General features: G+C 36.1%; 1 protein-coding gene across 1 annotated transcript in view; it reads left to right on the forward strand.

Annotated features, from left to right (window-relative positions):
• LOC128995860 (BTB/POZ domain-containing protein Tiwaz) overlaps positions 1 to 19533 on the forward strand; it is a 113288-nt gene that overhangs the window by 19707 nt on the left and 74048 nt on the right. The window contains exon 2 of the mRNA XM_054420883.1: positions 5648 to 5674. The gene's annotated coding sequence lies outside the window, so the exon portion shown is untranslated. The remainder of the gene's footprint in view (positions 1 to 5647; positions 5675 to 19533) is intronic.

Here is a 19533-nt window from a genome sequence, read left to right on the forward strand (position 1 = left end):
TATTTCACAATCTTACTAAATCACTATTTCTGTATCAGACTCAACCTCACTATTGTACTATATCTATGCATTTCACTATATTTTATGTATCTCACTGTACCACAATCTTACTTTTTCACTATCTTACTTCTGCTTTTAGTTTCTAGTATGATCCATCCCGTACTAAATAATTGTGATACCTTTGGTCCACAGCTGGTCTAGTAATGTTTGGAAGACACGTTGTCTCGGAGATCCTGGTACACACCTCACCAATCACAAGGATAATTTACTACCATATGATGCTCGGACGTTTTAGCCCACGTTCAGATGTAGGTCTGTGAATAGGAAACAAAAAAACAGGTTGCTTATAGGTGGGACATTTCTGTAAATGAGAATTATGTGACAATTATTCACACTGTCTCAATTCCCACCACCAACTAACGCAGCTCACTCAATTCAATCCACCATCTCACCAATCACATCTTTACCTGCTCTATTTATCAGCAATGAAACAGCGCCTAGAGTGCACGTGTTATTTATCGACCTATAATTCAAACTGTATTTACAGTTTTCAAACAAATCTGTTTTTGTTTTGACAGCTACATGTTCAAGTGTAAAATATACGGATCGCGCAGCTACATGGCGAAAGGGAGGGAGTGGGTGAACTTCTGGCGGGAATGGGAATACGAGCCTCAGGCTTCGCCTCGAGAGGCCACAGCGAGAGCGGGCCTCAAGCCTCGAGGCCTTTCTAATCAATACGTCATAATAACAGTCCGGGCCACAAGGCGAGGCTTCTAAAGGTCAGATATCGGGCGTAGGTACCGCGTACTCGTCTGTACTTTATCGGAATACATAATTAATCAGCTGAAATTCACCCAACTGCATTATTTGCTCAGTGTGGGTTTTGGAAAACGCCATTGTATGCGATGAGGGAATGGTATATTTGACGGTGTTGGTATAATGTGTAGAATATATTTTAGGCGAGGTCGTAGGCGAGTGAAAACTAAAATAGTAGTGTTATCAGCGCATAATTTTTTTTTATTATTTGAACTTTTTTATATCTCTGTAGATTAGTTGTGAATCTAGTGAATCTAGTTGTGAATCATGCAGTGAAATTAATGAAGGAACGGAATGGAAGACTTTGACGGAATAGTGAGTGAAAAATATTTGGGGTGAGACCACTGTGGTGAAAAAAAATTGTAAAAAGTGTTTTAATTTTGCAAGTTATTGTGTTATATACGAGAAAGGTTTAAACTGTGATAATAACATTCAAAGAATATACTAATTTGAGATGAATTCGCTTCGAAATGATAATGTTTTAGATGAAGATAACTGTTTTAAAAATTATTGCATTGACATTGCTGGTCACCACTGCTAACTAACTATTGTAGGGCTACACAAAGCGATCTTCACATTAGGAATGGTACTGAGGAACTGATTTTGCTTATTAGGCTTGATAAAAACCATTTGGATGTATGAATTTAAATTTAATTATATTTCAGAATCGAATTTGTACATGTTGAACAAAAATAAGTCAATAACTAATCAATGCTATTCAATAAGAGCCTACAGTTGTTTTTGAAAATTCTTTTACAAAATTACAGTTGTAGAACATGTTTTGGAAGAGATTAACATGAATATTACATTCATCATTTTCTTACTCCTGAAGTAATGTCAGATTATTTTCCCTCTAAAATTCTTTTCTGTTTCTCTACTCTACAATTAAGGACAGTTCACATGTCACCGTCACGAGTATGAACAGCTATAAGTTACTCCGCCAAAAAAGAAAATTGATTCATTCCAGTTCCCCGAGTAACTTCACTTCTTACGAACTCATTGCACAATTAAAATGTATGGCGAGTCCGACTAGACCTGTTGCAGACTAATAACAGATTCTAGACACAGCAGTCAACTCTTCGTCTACAGTCTAGACACAAAAACTGGGCGTATTTGTCCCAAGATGCCAATTACGGAGCGGTTCTGGTAGAATATAGAGTGTCACCGACTCGTCGCATCAAACACTATTGGAGGAGATTATCCAACTTGGAGACACGAGTCTACTGTGCCAGCTCTGGAAGTCTATCACTAAGTCGGTTCCAAACTGTATAATCAATTCGTCAATTCCAATGATCTTTTATTGACTCCAAACTGAATGTGTAATGTTTAAAAATCAGTATCTCTGATAGTATAGAGAAGTCGTTTAGCTTCTAACAGGAAAAGTGATCTAATATAGAGAATATGATTTTGTCTAAGAGAGATAATACTTGGTTTCCGTTGGAGAATCGGTAACTACTAACTTTGGCCTATCGGGTCTCGGAATATTGTCATGTAAAAATAATTTGAGGCTTGGGAGATTTGAACGCGGGCATCAAAGTAGGACAAAGTCCAACGTTCTAACTTAAAAAAAAATTGGTCTCTTTGTCAACATAAAACTAGATTCATTGTGTGGCAGGTACGAAACCAAGCAAGAGATGATCCAGTATATTTTAACCCGGCATTGTTTATTTAAATTAAATATCAGTAGTTTTGAAACTTCAAGATTGAAATCCAAAATACCAAAAAAGGAAACAGATAGGAAAGAAGGGAGACGAAGGTAAATGAATTATATGAAAAAATGTTATTAGAAAATTTTGTAGGATTGTCTCACATTACAAGATACAAGATTTAAAATTATAACAAACCGAAATGGCAGTTTACATTAATCGCCTACATTAAAAGCCACAAACCTTTGTCAAATGAAGCGGTATGGTTGAGTTTTGTTTTTAACGGTTGACGGGTGTGTAACTATTTTGTACAACAGATTCAAAGAACAAATTCTCTTTCAAGTCTTCTTCCCGTTGCAAAGCACGGGTACAGTAGCTAGCAAGTTTACCCTTACATACTGCATGTTTTATAAAACACAATTTTTTGTGTAATAATGTCCATACGATACATCCGTCAGTGTATATTATAGTCAATATAACATACATCGAGAGTCTATAAAAACCAGTATACCACAGTATAAGCAATTTAAAACATATCCAAGTTGATCGCTCAATACAAAATACAACCATAAACCTGAGTTCATTGGAGTTTGTTACTATAACACAGCAGTGGTCAATTAAATTAACCGCATTACCCGCCATTTGTATGTGGTTCTGGCGGCAAAGCTCGTACTTCATCTAAACACACTCCAGCTTATCTCGCCATCGTATAAACCAATTGGGAGTGATTGAGGCGTATCGAATAGCGAACGTGGTTTCGATACGAGACTCGCAATTAAAATGAATCAAATATCGATCCAGAGATTAGTCGCTGTAATCGATAGGTAATGAAAAGTATTAATTGCGGCACGCTCGGTGGAAAATTCGAGGGTAATTGGTGTAAGACGTGTGGAACCGCGGGAACATAGATGAGGCTCCGGGAGTTTCTCATGTTTTAGAGAAAGATTTTAAATGTCTTTGAAATTGAAAAGGAATTTGTTGATTTAATTAGTGGTATTAGAATTTTTCAGACATAATAAAGTTCAATCATTAGGGTAGATCGTGTATTTACAGCTAAACTTGGCTGTTATGTATATTTTATTTACACAAAAATTAACAAGTGAACTCTCTATAGAGATTACAACAGTTTCGAATATTGTTAAATCAATATTTTACTACGGTATTTTCAGATTGATCGATGCCGACCAACCAACAAGAAACGGTTCTTATTATTTGTGTAGTAGTATAATTAGTCAATAATTGTCCTTTTTTCTCTAAAAGTATAACTTTGAAACACAACTGAAAAATGAATAATAATGCGTTGTTTATATTTTTAGGGTTTGTGCATCATTGTTATTACACAATACATCTACATGGTATGTTATATTTTGTTTGACACAATTTTACTCGTAATAGTATATTTCGTACCTAGGGCCGAAAATGAGGTTTTGCCAGCTCGAGATCGGGTCATGAGCTCGAGACGATATCGAGAACAACGATCGAGAGCTGCAAAACCATTTTTGGCCTGTAGTATGAACGGCATTTTTCACCACACTGTCCACACTATGTACTCTATTATCACTATTTGTTACAATAATAATTCAAATTAACAGTCAACACATTTACAACTTTAAGGTTGTGCGAAATATTTCGAGGAGTCAGCAAAACTAACAATAAATAGTTGCCTAGGCAGCGGTGACAATAAAACAAGTATATTACAATGCACATGGATACTGCTTGTGTATTTAATATACATTAATGTTTTAAGTAAATAAGCTGGTTTTCGACCCTAGGGATGTACAAACTTAATCCCCACATAACGATGACAGCTGGCATGGACAGCAATACGTAGCTTTCGGCCTCCAATAAACGTTTCTAAAATGGCTAAAAACATCGTAGTGTGGTAAAAAAATGTATAACACATCAGCGCACAACCTAAAATATATCGCTGTCTAATTTAATATTCACAATTATACCAAATAAACTTATTGATAGGTAGCTGACAGAAATAGAATACTTGGAAACTTATAAACCGTACTTTCTACATCGTGCGTATTAAACACTACGAGAGGTCGTCCAGTGGTCGAAACTCGACCAAAAATATGTAATGTACTCACTTATCTATTTTCACCCCACACTGTAAATAAAACATGTGATTGGAGTTTCCTCCATTTGTTTTGATTTTCTGTTTATATTTCGTTGTTATTTCGTAACCAGCATAGCAACGCATAAGATCCATGTTAATTTTTTCAAATTTTTAAACTCATTTTTTGTGCTTATCTTTGAGCCTATTTAAATTTATAAAGGGATTCTGCACACCTACAGGAAAATAGCTTTCCAACGGTATGCGTAGATTTTCCCTACGATGCACACGAGCTGAGAAAAAAGGTTTTAAAGAAACATGCTTGCCTATTAATATATAGAAGATAGATAACACACTTTTAAACACCCTCTCTACGCAACACTTTCCCGCCAAGGCGCCAAGTTGTCAGACAAGTTGGCAAGTTTGGCGGGAAGATGGGGTCGAATAATTGACAATCACGTGGTAGACTATCGCACTTTCAGCGACTTCGGAACCGTGCCTAATGGAATTAAAAGCTAGCTTGGGCGTCATTAAAAACTGATTATGATGCGGCGCTCCGCCCGGGGCGTAGAAAGCGGGCGTAACTTGGCCACGCGCTACGCCTTGGGCGCCGTACTGAAGGCGCATCTTTGTAATGTCTCAGAAATACTGACGAGAAACAGAGATTCTTTCAACTCCAACAGCGGTTTGAGGTTTGGCGTATATTGTCTAAAAAAATTTTTGTATTTTCCAGCTTTCTGTGAAACGAGAAGAAAAAATGTTCGGTGTAGTTCGGTTTTTAAATGTATAAAAATAGTTATAGAAAGTTTCACTCCGCCGAAAGAATGTTTGAAATGTCATGTCAAACAAATTCACTGCTATTAGATATGCTATTAAATCCGCTTTCGGGACTATATGATTATTTGATAGTCTTAGCCACATCTTCAAACCCAATTGACAATTTAGTTGACATAATAAATAGTAAGTTTTATCAAAGTACCTAAACTTATTCGGCTGATAAAAAACATATAGTTTTAGTAAAGTAATTGATAAATGGCTGTTTTATTTTAGTAAGAGTACATTTTTGTTATTTTGTATTTTTAGTTTTGTTTGATATAATATTGATTTTATTGTTTTGTTTCAGGGAACCGCATAAGATTCAAAACAAAAGGCATGTACCTCATTTTGTTCTAGCCTATAAAAGTATTCTATTTTCCTTTTACACAACACTATCCTTAAACCTTAACTTATGTGTTTTAACTTACTAACGAATAACCAAGATTTAAACACGTTATATGAATCAATAAATTATCTAATCTCTTATACTTATCTGTTATAACCATCGATGTATAGGTTATACATCGATGGTTATAACTACAGTATTTACTGCATGTTTGTGTAACACTAATTTAGCAAGTAAGAACTGCGTGAAATTAAGAATCATAGTAACCCTTAAATTAACCCTACCAGGAGTGCAAACAAGCTCTTGACAACTGAAAAAGTAATCGGATCGTTGGTCAATCAATTCTTTCTGTGGAACTGATTACGACGAAAAACTATTGACTAAATTAATATTTTGTGTTCAGCGCCAATACATTTGAATGCAGAAAACAATGAAAATAAAACATAATATCCTAGTTAGACACATAATCTTTAACAACAATGTATAGACCACGTAATGTTGAGTAATGAAAGAGTTGGGTCACCAACCATTACCATTACTATTTACTATTACCCATCTGGTGTACGGGCGTAACCAGACCAAGCTGAAAATTAAGTCCTAATTGATGTAGAAACCAGGACAGGACACACCCTGTGAGAGGCTAGAATACTTTACCCGGCGCTGCGTGCGAGGCTTCTCAGGACTCAGGACTGTCTTCTATAATTTCCACACTCATGTTGTGAGTAAATCAGCTGATTCCCAGCTGAGTAAATTACCCGCCAAGCTGTGCGGTTTACGCGCGATTAACCGCGCCGCCGTAATCTGTGGGTAATAGTCGGTAAATAAGTCACAAACGGGTATAAATAGTCTGGGAGTGTTTATGAAGGTGGTTAGTGGGAATGGATTTTGGTGGTGTGATTTATGTATTATACAGTGGATGTTTTCAATTTGGGGAATTTTATATACTGTGTATTGAATATACAGTATGGGTAGATCGTAAAGTGGATGTCAAATATATTAAGTGTTGCAGTGCATATATTAATTTTCGGTGAGTACCTCAATAGTTTGCTTGAGCAAAAACAACAATTTAAAACCTTTCTTTCATCAAATATTTCATTAAATCTGTATATTTTAAAGCTAGAAGAACACTATAAGCTATAGTCGTGTAAAATATATTTATTATTTTCCTATTCCAGTCTTAATTTAGAAAACAACCTTTTATATAAACACTCGAGTCGATTCTTTTCGTCAATTTTTCGTAGTCTTACAAAATCTTACAAGTATTACAAAACTATAACGACGAACTTCTATCTTGAGGACAAAGATAAATTCAACCAATCACACAATTTAAATCGACTCCATCTGACAATGCCCGGGGGTTCGAATCCAACCTTGAGCTCTAGATCATCTAGAAAACCAAGAACGACAGGTGTCTTTAGTGATGGAAATGGGTCTCTCCATATTGAAGAGTCCAGTGAAATCCATGCGATGAATAATTAATCTTTTAATTGATATAATTTATAAAATATTATTGAAAGTCCTACCTCAACCGAGACTGGCTTTCGAGTCTGTCTAGAGGTAAGTTTTTTGAGCGTGCGGTAAAGATATCAAGTTTCCATAAGGTAGCATGTAAATATGCTTGCATAATTAGAAATATGATATCGGCTTTGGAAAAAACTTGATATGTGGCCTCAAGAACTATCCCTTTCACATTGCATGCAGGTCAGTGACCAAGAGATGTAGGTTCGAAGGTAAATTTTGGGGGAAAATATGATAAATGACTGAGGAAGTCATACATAGCGGTCGTTTCTTATTTAATTACCGTAGTCTTACCTAAAAGAAGAATCGAAGGTACATTAAAGAAAATACATTAAAGAATTATATGTTTAGTTTATAAAATCTAAAAATTTTAAAATTTTTGTCAGTGTATTTTCCAAGTAGATTTAATGTGTTATTTGACTGCTTGCAAAAATCGTTGTTGATTATATCCGATGATATCCTGCTGCCTTAACTACCTAGCCTGTGATTTCTAATAAGTACAAGCCTTTGACACCTACCCATGAATACGGCTAGTAAAGGTTACAAAAAATTATAGAATACCGGCTTTTACTCAACCAACAGTAAGAAACAATGATTAAGCATTTTAAAATCATTTAATAGAAAACTATTAAAAATAACAATAATTAAATCGCACGTCTAAAACTACCAAGACAGAGAATTCAAAATTTATTTCCATTACTATAACTGATAGATCAATTTTCGACTATTATGCTAATTAGCTGTCGATCAGCTGTAGTTTGTGACATCATATGTGACTAATCAGATGATCTATTAACCCAGCTGTAGACTAGTAGACACCTGGTTCTGAAATTATCATAATCTTTACGAAAACCAACACGACCTACTAAATTCTATCCTCCATCAAGCCAGTTTGTTAACTACACTTTGCTGTTGTACAAAACTTGAAGACCAGAGATTTAATTCGAAAACACAAAAAGGGATTTTAATTAATATTTTTACCTCTAACCTTTTGTCAACAAGTGGAATAGTTATAGTTTTAATGATATATGTACACATTATGCATGATGTAGTTAGTCACTTACAGCTAGCTATAGGATTAAAATTGTAATCCGAACTGCTAGTTTATCCGTACAGCACGTCAAGAGAAGCAAGGTTGCATGATACATGGTGCAGCAACATGTAATGGATCTCATAACATGAAGCTCTGCTGTGCAGCCTAGCCATAACCTGATATTTGCACGTAACCCGTTATGTGAACTGAAATATTTTCATTGATCTTTGTTAACAAATGTTAGATCTTCCAAAACACCTGTAAAAATGTAACTAAATAAACATAGACGCGAATCAGTACTCGTACTGAAATGTTAGTGCATTTAGAAGTAAGCAGGTAGCATTGTGGATCTAGTGTTAGTGAGTTGGTTATTCGTTATATTTATTAATTTATACGTGTGCGATTTCCATTTGTCCAGCAAGTTTTTAAAATCAGAAAATGTAACCTGCCTTAACTTAAAGCATGCTTGATAATAATGAAATGTAAGCTATAAAGTATTGCCGTACGGTCAATAGAGACGGCTAGTATTTGAATAGTACAAACTGACAATTTAAAATACAATCCCTAAAATTTTCATGTGCTCTAACTTTCACAAAATGATAGATGCAAGATGTTATTATAACTGTAAATTTACGGATCATGTATTTTTTTTGTAGCCATGCAACTTGGAAACTAATTGACCATACTTTAACTAAATGTGTTACTATGTAGCTTAAAATATTGTATGGTATAAAATAAAAAAATATTTACGGGTATTACATAGTCAGCTAAATGTTTAAAATTATATAAACTTAAATATTAGATCCTATACTTGTCTACTATCATCACAACCATAACCTCGAGATTTCCTAACATTTATCAATCAACTTTTTACAACCACTATAACTTATACCTTCCCAATAACGTCGAAAATGTCAAAAAACATTAAATTACTAAATCAATCAACCTCATCACTAATACGAGTGATCAACCAAGTACAGCTAAGCTACAACATTTTCGGTTACAAATCACCGGTCCGGACCTAATGGGTATGAGCGGCCATTTAATCGCATTATAATACGCCTAGTTACGGTGATCCCTACACGGGTTAGCCAGGCCCGGTGGTTACGATAATAACGGTGGTCTCGATATCCGCAGATCAGCTGTTTGCTTAATTATTATCAGCTGGATGACTTAATACATCGGTTCCCTCCAAATCTGTCGTCCGGGCACGAGCGGTCTGTTTCGCGGTGGTCTACCGGCCGCTGACCTCACAACGCAATCTTTCATCGATCATTTTAATAACAGAAGAGTAGAGATAGCTATAAAGAATGAATGTAGAGTTTAAAATTAATATCTTCAACAGTATCATAACATTTTTAAAGCAGTAAAAATGATTTGTGTTGATGGTCCGTGTTCGCGCCAAAACGGCAAGTGTCGTCCCCACCCCTGGGCTTCGGGGGTGTGAGTGGCACAGGTCGTCAGTAAGGCACCAACGTTCGGTCGCGTCGGTAGTCATTTTCAAGCATTACAATTTCATTCATTTAACATATCTCAATCAAGTTTACATTTCAAGTTTCATGTTACATATTTTCATTTATTCATTATCATATGTACAGTTATAGCATCTTCATCATATTTTCAATAAACAGTGTTTTACTCCATGTGCAGTCTTATATTTCAGCTCCATAAAACCAATTTCATTACATTACACATTTCATTACATTCAGTGCGTCTGCGTACATCGCGGTGCGTACATATTTTGAATTCTAGTTACCAGAAAATTCTAAGAGTCGTAGCATTTTGTCTCAGATTTGTACACAATTGTAAAGTACCTTCTGCAAGGCTGGTTGGTCCACTAGATCCCAAGGAACTGTCATCGGCATCACAAAAACTACTCCGCACAGAGCAAGCATTTTTCTTCTCCAAAGAACTTTCATGCTTAATCCACAATCAACCTATTCCACGAAAGAGCAAATTAAAAATTCTGAGTCCCTTCATAGATTCAAGTGGGCTAATACGAGTTGGGGGCCGACTCAATCACGCAGACATGGGATACAGTACAAAACATCCTATTGTTCTTCCTAAACAGTCACACCTTACCGATCTAATTGCCATCAACGAACACATATGCCAGTTACACGCTGGACCTCAAGCTCTACTAGCATCGATACGTCAAAAATATTGGCCCCTAGGAGCAAGAAACCTTGTTCGTCGAATCGTCCATCAGTGTATCATTTATTTCAAGGCCAGGCCTACAACAAACCAACAAGTAATGGGATCACTTCCCTCTCACAGAACAAATCCGGCTCGAAGGACCAAAATATGTACGCACCGCGATGTACGCAGACGCACTGAATGTAATGTAATGAAATTGGTTTTATGGAGCTGAAATATAAGACTGCACATGGAGTAAAACACTGTTTATTGAAAATATGATGAAGATGCTATAACTGTACATATGATAATGAATAAATGAAAATATGTAACATGAAACTTGAAATGTAAACTTGATTGAGATATGTTAAATGAATGAAATTGTAATGCTTGAAAATGACTACCGACGCGACCGAACGTTGGTGCCTTACTGACGACCTGTGCCACTCACACCCCCGAAGCCCAGGGGTGGGGACGACACTTGCCGTTTTGGCGCGAACAGTCCGTAATAGAAAAACTTCTTTCATATGGTAGGATAAAACCATGGACAACTTTGTTGCTATTCCATTCAGCAATTCGACTGAAGGGTCTTGTAATGAAGATGATTATATGTCTTCTGCCCCAACGAAAGCTATTAATTAACTGTGAGACATGTGGGATGAACATAATCTGGTTTTGCAATAGTTTATAAGTTGCTTATAGTAAAGAAATTGGCAGTTAACGACTGATTTCGTCCCGTTTTTTCGTTAGGAAGTCAATTTATATTTTTATTTAAGTATTGGCTAAAACTTGAGTCGGCCTGGAAATAATTTATGGGCCATACGAATTTTACTGAAAACCAGTGTCAAACATATGTTTTTTGCTTGACTGATTGTTCTGCAGGCTTACAGACAAACATATCACGTACATTGTAGTGCAACCAGACTGACGTCACTAATCGTATCACCACCAACAATAGGAGATCTCAAGTACAATGACTCGCATATGTAAATCGCAACCCATGTTGCACGCCATATGTGATATCGGCCAATCAGAGAGGGAACAAGACGGGTCCTAGAGTGCAACCTTGAGGCACTCCTACAGCAACTGCCGCCGGCGTCTCTCAATGCCGACTGCAGCCTATTTTTCTTTTCTTTAAGCAGCCTTTTTGAAACTTGTATTTCGTCCACACGATCCTCAGAGACTCGTCTGGAAGGATTGTCTATAAAGCAGTCCAGGAGTGAGTCAGTACAATACACAAATATGTTAGCTCAAACTCTAAACGAAACTGTGAGATCTTTTGAAATATTTTACGCTAAGAATATTTCGAAAGCTTTCGTTGCTGCCAGCAAGTTAAAACAAATTTACACGAGTTACTTGGAGATATGATGTCGAATATTTTAGCCGAACATGAAATTGTAAACGTACATTAAAATAGAATTAGCAATATACAACGGGATGAGAAGTCTACTTGTATTCAAAGTCGATGATAGAATGAATTACTAATTCAAAAAAAGATTAGAGTGGAAAAATTGTATTAAAATCAACAATTCTAGCCAATTTTTTTACTATACTGCTTTTTTAATCCTATTAGTACGGTAATACAATTGTCAAGTTTTGATAAAAGGTAAACTATCATTGTTTGCTTACATTTTAACTACTTCACCTCATAGACAACTAACTGTAGTATGTATGGGTAGTAATAAAACGGTCGCCGAGAACCAGAAGTCGATCGAATTAGATTTACGACACATTCGTTACTCGTTTATCCAGTAGCTGATGTGTGTTAAATATCTCTAGTCCGAGCAGTCTTGAAATTATTAAACCCTATCAGACTTCTTTTCCGACATTCTTTATGGCTTATTAGTTTGTTTAGTTCGTTATGAATGTGTATATGTTAATTGACGGGGTTAATGTGATAGGCTGAGCTTTCAATCAGTTTTAACGGCCCCCTTCACCACCGCTTTCCAGTTTGACATTTTCTCGACGTCAAATTAGCGCGTTACGTAATAGTTCAATATATGTGTGAGCAAACGCGGTAATTGGATCGATCAATTAAGCAATAAAGATGCATATCAATTAAACGTATTGATTTAATTACCATCAAAACAGTGTCTAGGTCTCAGCAATGGTGCAGACTACCGTAAATTTGAACTAATTGACTCTTGATGGGAGAATGACCAAAACATATTTATGGACATTCCTAAAAATTATAAAGTTTACCTACCAATACCGCATGCGGTTTACTGGACCGTTAAACTACCTGTTACTATTGAACTCTGTTAACCCACTGCTTCAGTATCATCAACGCATATTAAAAATACAGAAATAAGTATCTAGTGTACTATGCTTGTTAACTGCATAAAAACCTGAGTCTCCCCAAAAATACTCCTAGTGTCAACATTTCCATTACTGTGGCGAAGCTCTTAGTGCATCAGTTTTGCCAAAGGCGATTATTATTCATGATTATTACAACCTGTAAACGAAACGACGTCCTTCAATCATATTACGCAAAAATTGTTCTAGTGTAAATATTTTAACTGTGCGGGGAAGCTCAGATGGTCTAGGTCATAGGTATCAACAGCAAAACCATCTTGATTAAAAGTAGTTTGTTAGTGTTCACCCTTAACAAGTATGTAAGGTGAGTGGACGCAATAGTTGCATCTTTCTTTAAAGCAGCGATATGATCTTTTTTGTACCAATCTTGATGACCGTGATCTGTACGAAAGTATTTAGGCATACTGTGTGAACCGTCCTTCGATCACCTAAAGACCTAAAGTTCAAATTGAGGCAAAACTAGCCCTTTTGTCAAAATACATCGTTCGGTGTAGTTTCTATTATCTGTAGCTTCTTAATAGTCAGCAGTGGGTAATATTGACGACCCCGACATGTAAATAGTTATGGAAATATCGACTGTCTTAATAGTTTCTTCTAAGGATTAGTGAACAATAAAGTAGTCCTTACAGTTTCCTCAACAGTTTCGAAGCCCTGGCAATCTTGGTCTTCTGTACATCCAACAGTAATCACTTATCCTGACGACCTTGACGTATCAAGTGTCGACAGTCCTAATCAACCGAAGGACGAGTGTACGCGAAGATAGTCCTACTAACAACATTATCACTGCTGAGACGTGGTGATCCTGTGCTCCAGTATCAGCGTCGATCACTGTAATCCCCGATGCATATCTAAGAGCACGTGTTGAGCCACCCTGTCCCTAGGCTTGGCCACGGGCGCTCCATTTTTATTATGCTAATACAGTTTTTATTGGAGATCGAACCCGAGATTCCAAGGAGTTATGTGAGCGTGCGTTATGCCCGGACCTTCCTCGCCTGCGGCTGTAAACCCTTCTACCGACTCTCTCTACTCGCACCTGGGGATACTGGAAATGCAGCTTAAATAATTGTTTGGGATGTACAGTATGTTTTTTGCCAATTGACACTGTGCAAAATGCTTTGGTTGTAGATTTTTATTAATTTACCTCCTTTAGGAAAAGTTAATTTGTCATAGTTTGAAAATTATGAAAAATACTAGTAGGTGAGTTAAGACGCAACTTAAAACAAATACCCCCGCCGCAGCAAACCTGCAGACTAAGCGAATTTCCATATGTCTGATTGGATTTACACTAAAATGTCTACCGGTACTTAAAAATTTAAGATTTATTTCCTATTTAAATAGAATTAGTTTAACAGGTACTTAGGTTTGCTGCATCAGGAAGGGTAAAACTGCTTTTTTTGTAAAATGTTAATAGTTAGTAAGAAATAAAAACATTTTCCAAATTTGATCAAAATATGTTTATAAACAAGCAAACTACAACAGTTTACTTATTCTCCATAAGAATAACATGGGAATTTAAAATTTAATTTTTTTTGGAATTTTCTCCGTAACCATTAGGCGCATAGTAACGCTTCAATATACTAAATTATTTGTTTTTTTAAGATCTACAAAATAGTTTGAAAAGATTTTGCAAATTTTTTTGTTTTTTGGGTCAAAAATGGGAAAAACCTATTTCTACCCCATAAAACCCCCCATAAACCCCCGTTCCCATAGTCCGATCATGCTGGTTCGCGAACTCGTTCAAGTTTATCTCGCCTTACACCTTCAAACCAAATTTTATCAAAATCGGACAAAAATTACTCAAGTTATCGTGTGGATGGACACATATATATATATATATATATATATATATATATATATATTTTGTTATTGTATACATCAATGAGGGCTACTTTAAATGTTATTAAGCAAATCAAAATACCACAATACCCTAGAAACATTTTATTTTATATTACTTACATGTTTCGGACATTAATGCCATGATCACAGTATAGTATATAACCTATTAGTTTCTTTTATTTACAAACATTATTAGATATTTCTTATTAAAGAACAGGTGATAATTTTTATATTAAGGGAAGGAGGTGTTTTCTTTAAGATGTATAATTTCATTGAATATTACGTTTTGATTTTGAATTTGTGTCAAGTTTAGTAAATTGTCTTTGTCATTAATATGGTGAGTATAAATATAAAAGTCTTCCTTTGTATTCATTTTTTCTCCTTTATTTTCAATATCCAGAATCATGTGATCATGGCATTAATGTCCGAAACATGTAAGTAATATAAAATAAAATGTTTCTAGGGTATTGTGGTATTTTGATTTGCTTAATAATATATATATATATATATATATATATCTATATATAGATATATAAAAATTTGAACGAATGGTGTTTTTGGCCTCTGGGGACATCAAAATGAAAAAGTAAATCGGTCCCGGGCCTAGGTCTTACCATGAGACCTACGGTAATAGCTACTTCCCTATAGGGAAATTCGCTAAAACGCAGAAAAGTGTAAACCTGCCATTTTTTGCATAGACATTTTGTGCATTTTGTTTGTATGGTATCGTACAATGTACGGCCATTATACTTGTTAATGAATGTTTTTGTTCATTGATTCTTTGTTTGGTAACACATATTGAAACAAATAGATCAAAATTTAGCTTGAGACCTCGGACTACTTGGTTGTGATCATGTCCTCACTGGATTTTATTTTTTTCAAAATTTCTATTTGTGTTCCTTTACAATCTTTTGGAGTATATCTGAAAGAAACATATTTTCTGTTCGTTCAGATTAAACGCAATTTATTGGTTCACTCTACAGCATATTAAAAATACCCCCGCCGCAGCAAACCTGCAGAGTAAGCGAATTTAAACTTGTCTTATTGTATAACTAATAAACTATTTCCATAAATAAGACATATTTATTCCCAATTTAAAGGACATTAGATTTAACGAGTGCTTAGGTTTGCTGCTACGGGGAAAGTAATCAGTGTTTTTGACCAAACATCAACAGTATAGGAAGAAATAAATAAATTTGCTAAATTTTATCAAAATATATCCATAAACAAGTAAACAACAACGGTTTTCATTTTCTCCATAAGAATAACATGGGAATTTTAAATTTGCACTTGTTTGAATTTTCTCCGTAACCATTAGGCATACAAATATGCTTCAAAATACTAAATTATTTCATTTTTTAAGCTCTACAAAATGGTTGGGAAAGAAATTCCAAAATTTTATGTTTTTAGGGTCAAAAATGGGAAACCCCCATTTTTCACCTATAAAACCCCCCATAAACCCCCGTTCCCGTGGTCCGATCATGGGCCCAGGTCTTACCATGAGACCTACGGTAATAGCTTATTCCCTATATGGGAAATTCGCTAAAAAAACAGAATCCCAAAACTAGAATCAATATACATATTGTCTTGTGATCAGTAGAATTAACCTCTTTCCTCATGAATCGTTCAGGTTCACACCCCCCTGGCTTTACCCGCCAAAATGTTATCCGCGACACCTGGTCGTGTTATCTCCCGCCAAGTGACACCGACAGCGACAACCGACTCGAGGTATCGATTATCGCCACCATCGATAACATCGCTCGACATCGCGCCATTTGTACAGGTTGTCGATGTCGCGGTGCCGGAGATTTATATGGAGGTTCTCCAGTATTTAGCGTTAGCGACTTCGAGCTGTTGGCTCTTTCGGAATACTTTATACACCTCGAGTATCCGGGTTTCTGTAGCTGTGAAGTATAGGATATGATTAACTCATTTAAAAAAAGAATCCTTGCGGATTATCAATGATTGGTGAAAAGTTCCACGACGTTTCGGGATATGAAATTTGATGATAAGGTGTAAAGGACCATAGAAGTGACATGATTATTACTCAAACCCGTATACACTGAAAACAAATAGGTGAAAACTACAAATGTTTAGAGCGGTAAAGTGAAAAAATTAAAATCGGTAATGGCAATAACTGTAAAATGATCATTCAAAGATTGCCAAACCACAATCACAAGTCCCGAGGTACTCTGCTCAAAATGTACTGTCACCAACCATAACTTTTACCGAAAATCGTCATAGACCTAGTTATAAACTATGACAAATATTTATATTATTATTTACTCAGTATAACCTATTTACTGTATTATCTTTATTCAGTCAATTCTTGGAGCACTTATTACTCAGCGTTTGTCATGCTCAGGGATAATCGTCCTCTCATTGTCATTGCAAAAGACAGTCATCTTCTTCAACCTTCATTAACAAAAAAAAAACCAGAGATCGACCCGGTGATCGGTACAAACGTTACACCTTTTACATGAGTTACATCCAGTAACAGATTACCATTATAAGTTCAAAGTCGGTTCTAGCCTCAGAAAATGTCGAAGCTGACGTTTCGTAGCTGGACCTAAAGTCCTGGATCATAGCTTAAATTTGTTTAATGATCCTGACTAATGAATAAGGATATGTTGGTGACAAAGCAATTACCACATTCAATACACGCTCATCCTTCACTCGTGTTAGGCCGGTATTACACTATCATAGTTCTATGACATATTATATTATCAAATATATGATAATATGTTATCTCAAGGAGAACATATTATCATAGTTCAAAACCATTATAATAGTTGGTACATTACACTGTAATAATTTTCATCAAAGACATATGATAATAGATATATGTCATAGAACTATGATAGTGTAATACGGGCCTTAGCTTGAAAATAAGCACCCTGTTGTATAGGCATCGGAGGAAATCCAATCAATCACATTTATAAATCCATCTTTAATCATACATAGATCCACTGACGAGACTGTAATGCCTGAGTCCATCCCAGAGATCCATACAGTATCATGTCAGGTCCCGGTTACCGGTTATGCCGCGACCGGTCTCGATATTCTCTCACACTCCGGTAATACCCCCGTCTCTTCTGACCAACCAAGGCCGTCATTGCCTCCAAACAATGCCATTTCCAATTGGATAATTTACTCGGATTACCCTTTCTTGCAAAAGAAGCCTGGGAAAAATAACTGTTGGGAATTTAAAAGCTTGAATGACGCTGTCAATAAATGTTTAGTGTTATAAAAATGATCACATTGTCGGGTGATTCGTCAGTAAATATAATTAATTGATATTGCTTTCAATGTAAAATGCAAAATTTGTATTTTACCATAATAGGTTTCAGGGGGTTGCGTAATAGAACGATTCCTTTACTTATTGTTCTTAATTTGGGTTATTAAAAGCACAAAATATAGTTAAGAAAATGTATCACAATCTAAAAACTTTCTCGTAACAAGCATTTTTTAATCTAACTTTGCCATTTGATTTTTTTATACAGAATTTAAAAGTTGGAAAACGTCTAGTTATCATATCACATCGATGGATCACTCCATGGAACTTTGCCGACACTTGCCGGAACTTGCCGGACTCTGCCGGTTTGTTGTAGATCAGATTATGAAAGACGGGTAGATCGCAGCACTTAGGTTTATAGAAAATGTTATGCTGGTAAGATATTTCCCCGCATATTTTAAAGATCGTTAATAGTTATGAAGTGCTTTTGAGACCAGTTTTGTAATGGACACTTTAGAAGATCTCTTAAGACTACCTCTTGGGCTATTTAGCAGAGAGGAGTGTGAAGAAGAGTAATAAATTGCATACAAACTAGTATGGTTAGAATGTCCTGCGTTTCGATGGAAGTAGCCTTTCTACTCCAGTAAATCTATGTACGTAGCACACTGCCACTTCACCGCGCCCACCGGGTAGGAAGTGGACCTAAAAAGTGAAAGGATCGACATTTTAAGGCCGAATATAAATCTGTTTGGAAAGTAGAGTTTACAGCCTTAGGTCCGAACATTGCAATCAGAAATGAAGTTCTTTGACGATTGGTCTGTAAACTGTTCATCAAGCGGAGGGGGTGCAAGGGCTGGAGAAAATCGTCGGAAAGAGCGCGCGCCGAGATAGAGAGAGAACGAGCCGTTTTATTAGAGAGGAAGTAAACATTGTATAATAATAACGGTGGAACAAGAGTCAAAGTCAAATAAGGAGTTTTGTATTAAATTCTCTACTGGGAAGCAGAAAGCAACAAAACGGGATATTTATATTAATTTCTATACGCGCTCTCTAGGCTAAATCAAACAGCATCGCTAGGGTGGTTAATTATGCCGTCGTCTGAGGGACTGCTCCAGGCCGCCTTGTTTCACTCTTGCCCAAAATGTCTGATTTATTAAAAACCCACCTTTCCCCCAGGGCCGCCCGCTCATTCAGAGCTACGCAAACTTTTCATTTTGTCCGGCCACTTTGTAAAGGATTTTTTCCTCGGACTCGGTTATTTGCTTTTTATCCCCCGTCGATTGTTTCTAAAGGCTTTGTTGTTTTTTCTCAGGTGTGTGACGTCCTCCGTCCCCTTATTGAGTTCTTACTTTGACCGTAATGAGCTCACTTATGTCACCAGAACGACAAAAGGCCTGTCATCGCTCGTGTCCCTCCATTTCCTTTGAAACTCTTTAATTGTCCCGTTGATGAAGTCTGGGCCTGACTGTGATATTGAAACTCGCCCTTGTCCGACCAAACGTAAAAATGTCCAGACGTTCAATAACGAGCACAGAGCCCGCCCCTAGACGGGGTTTTTAATACTCTGAAACAATTTAGTTTATTATTCTCTCTCATGGCTTTATACCTCATCTCATACGAAAGATGGAAATGCATTTAATGACATTAATGGTTAAATGAATATGCTTCATTTTTTCCACTTGGTGACAGTAATATTTACTTAAACACTTTTGTTACCAGATCCCCCATGCAATCTGTTTGCAATTCTACCATTACTTCGGTAAACCCCCAGGA

This window comes from Macrosteles quadrilineatus, unplaced genomic scaffold, assembly GCF_028750875.1.
Source record: "Macrosteles quadrilineatus isolate MER2022 unplaced genomic scaffold, UCM_ALF_1.0 Scaffold_5__1_contigs__length_97177068, whole genome shotgun sequence".
Lineage (NCBI taxonomy): Eukaryota > Metazoa > Arthropoda > Insecta > Hemiptera > Cicadellidae > Macrosteles > Macrosteles quadrilineatus.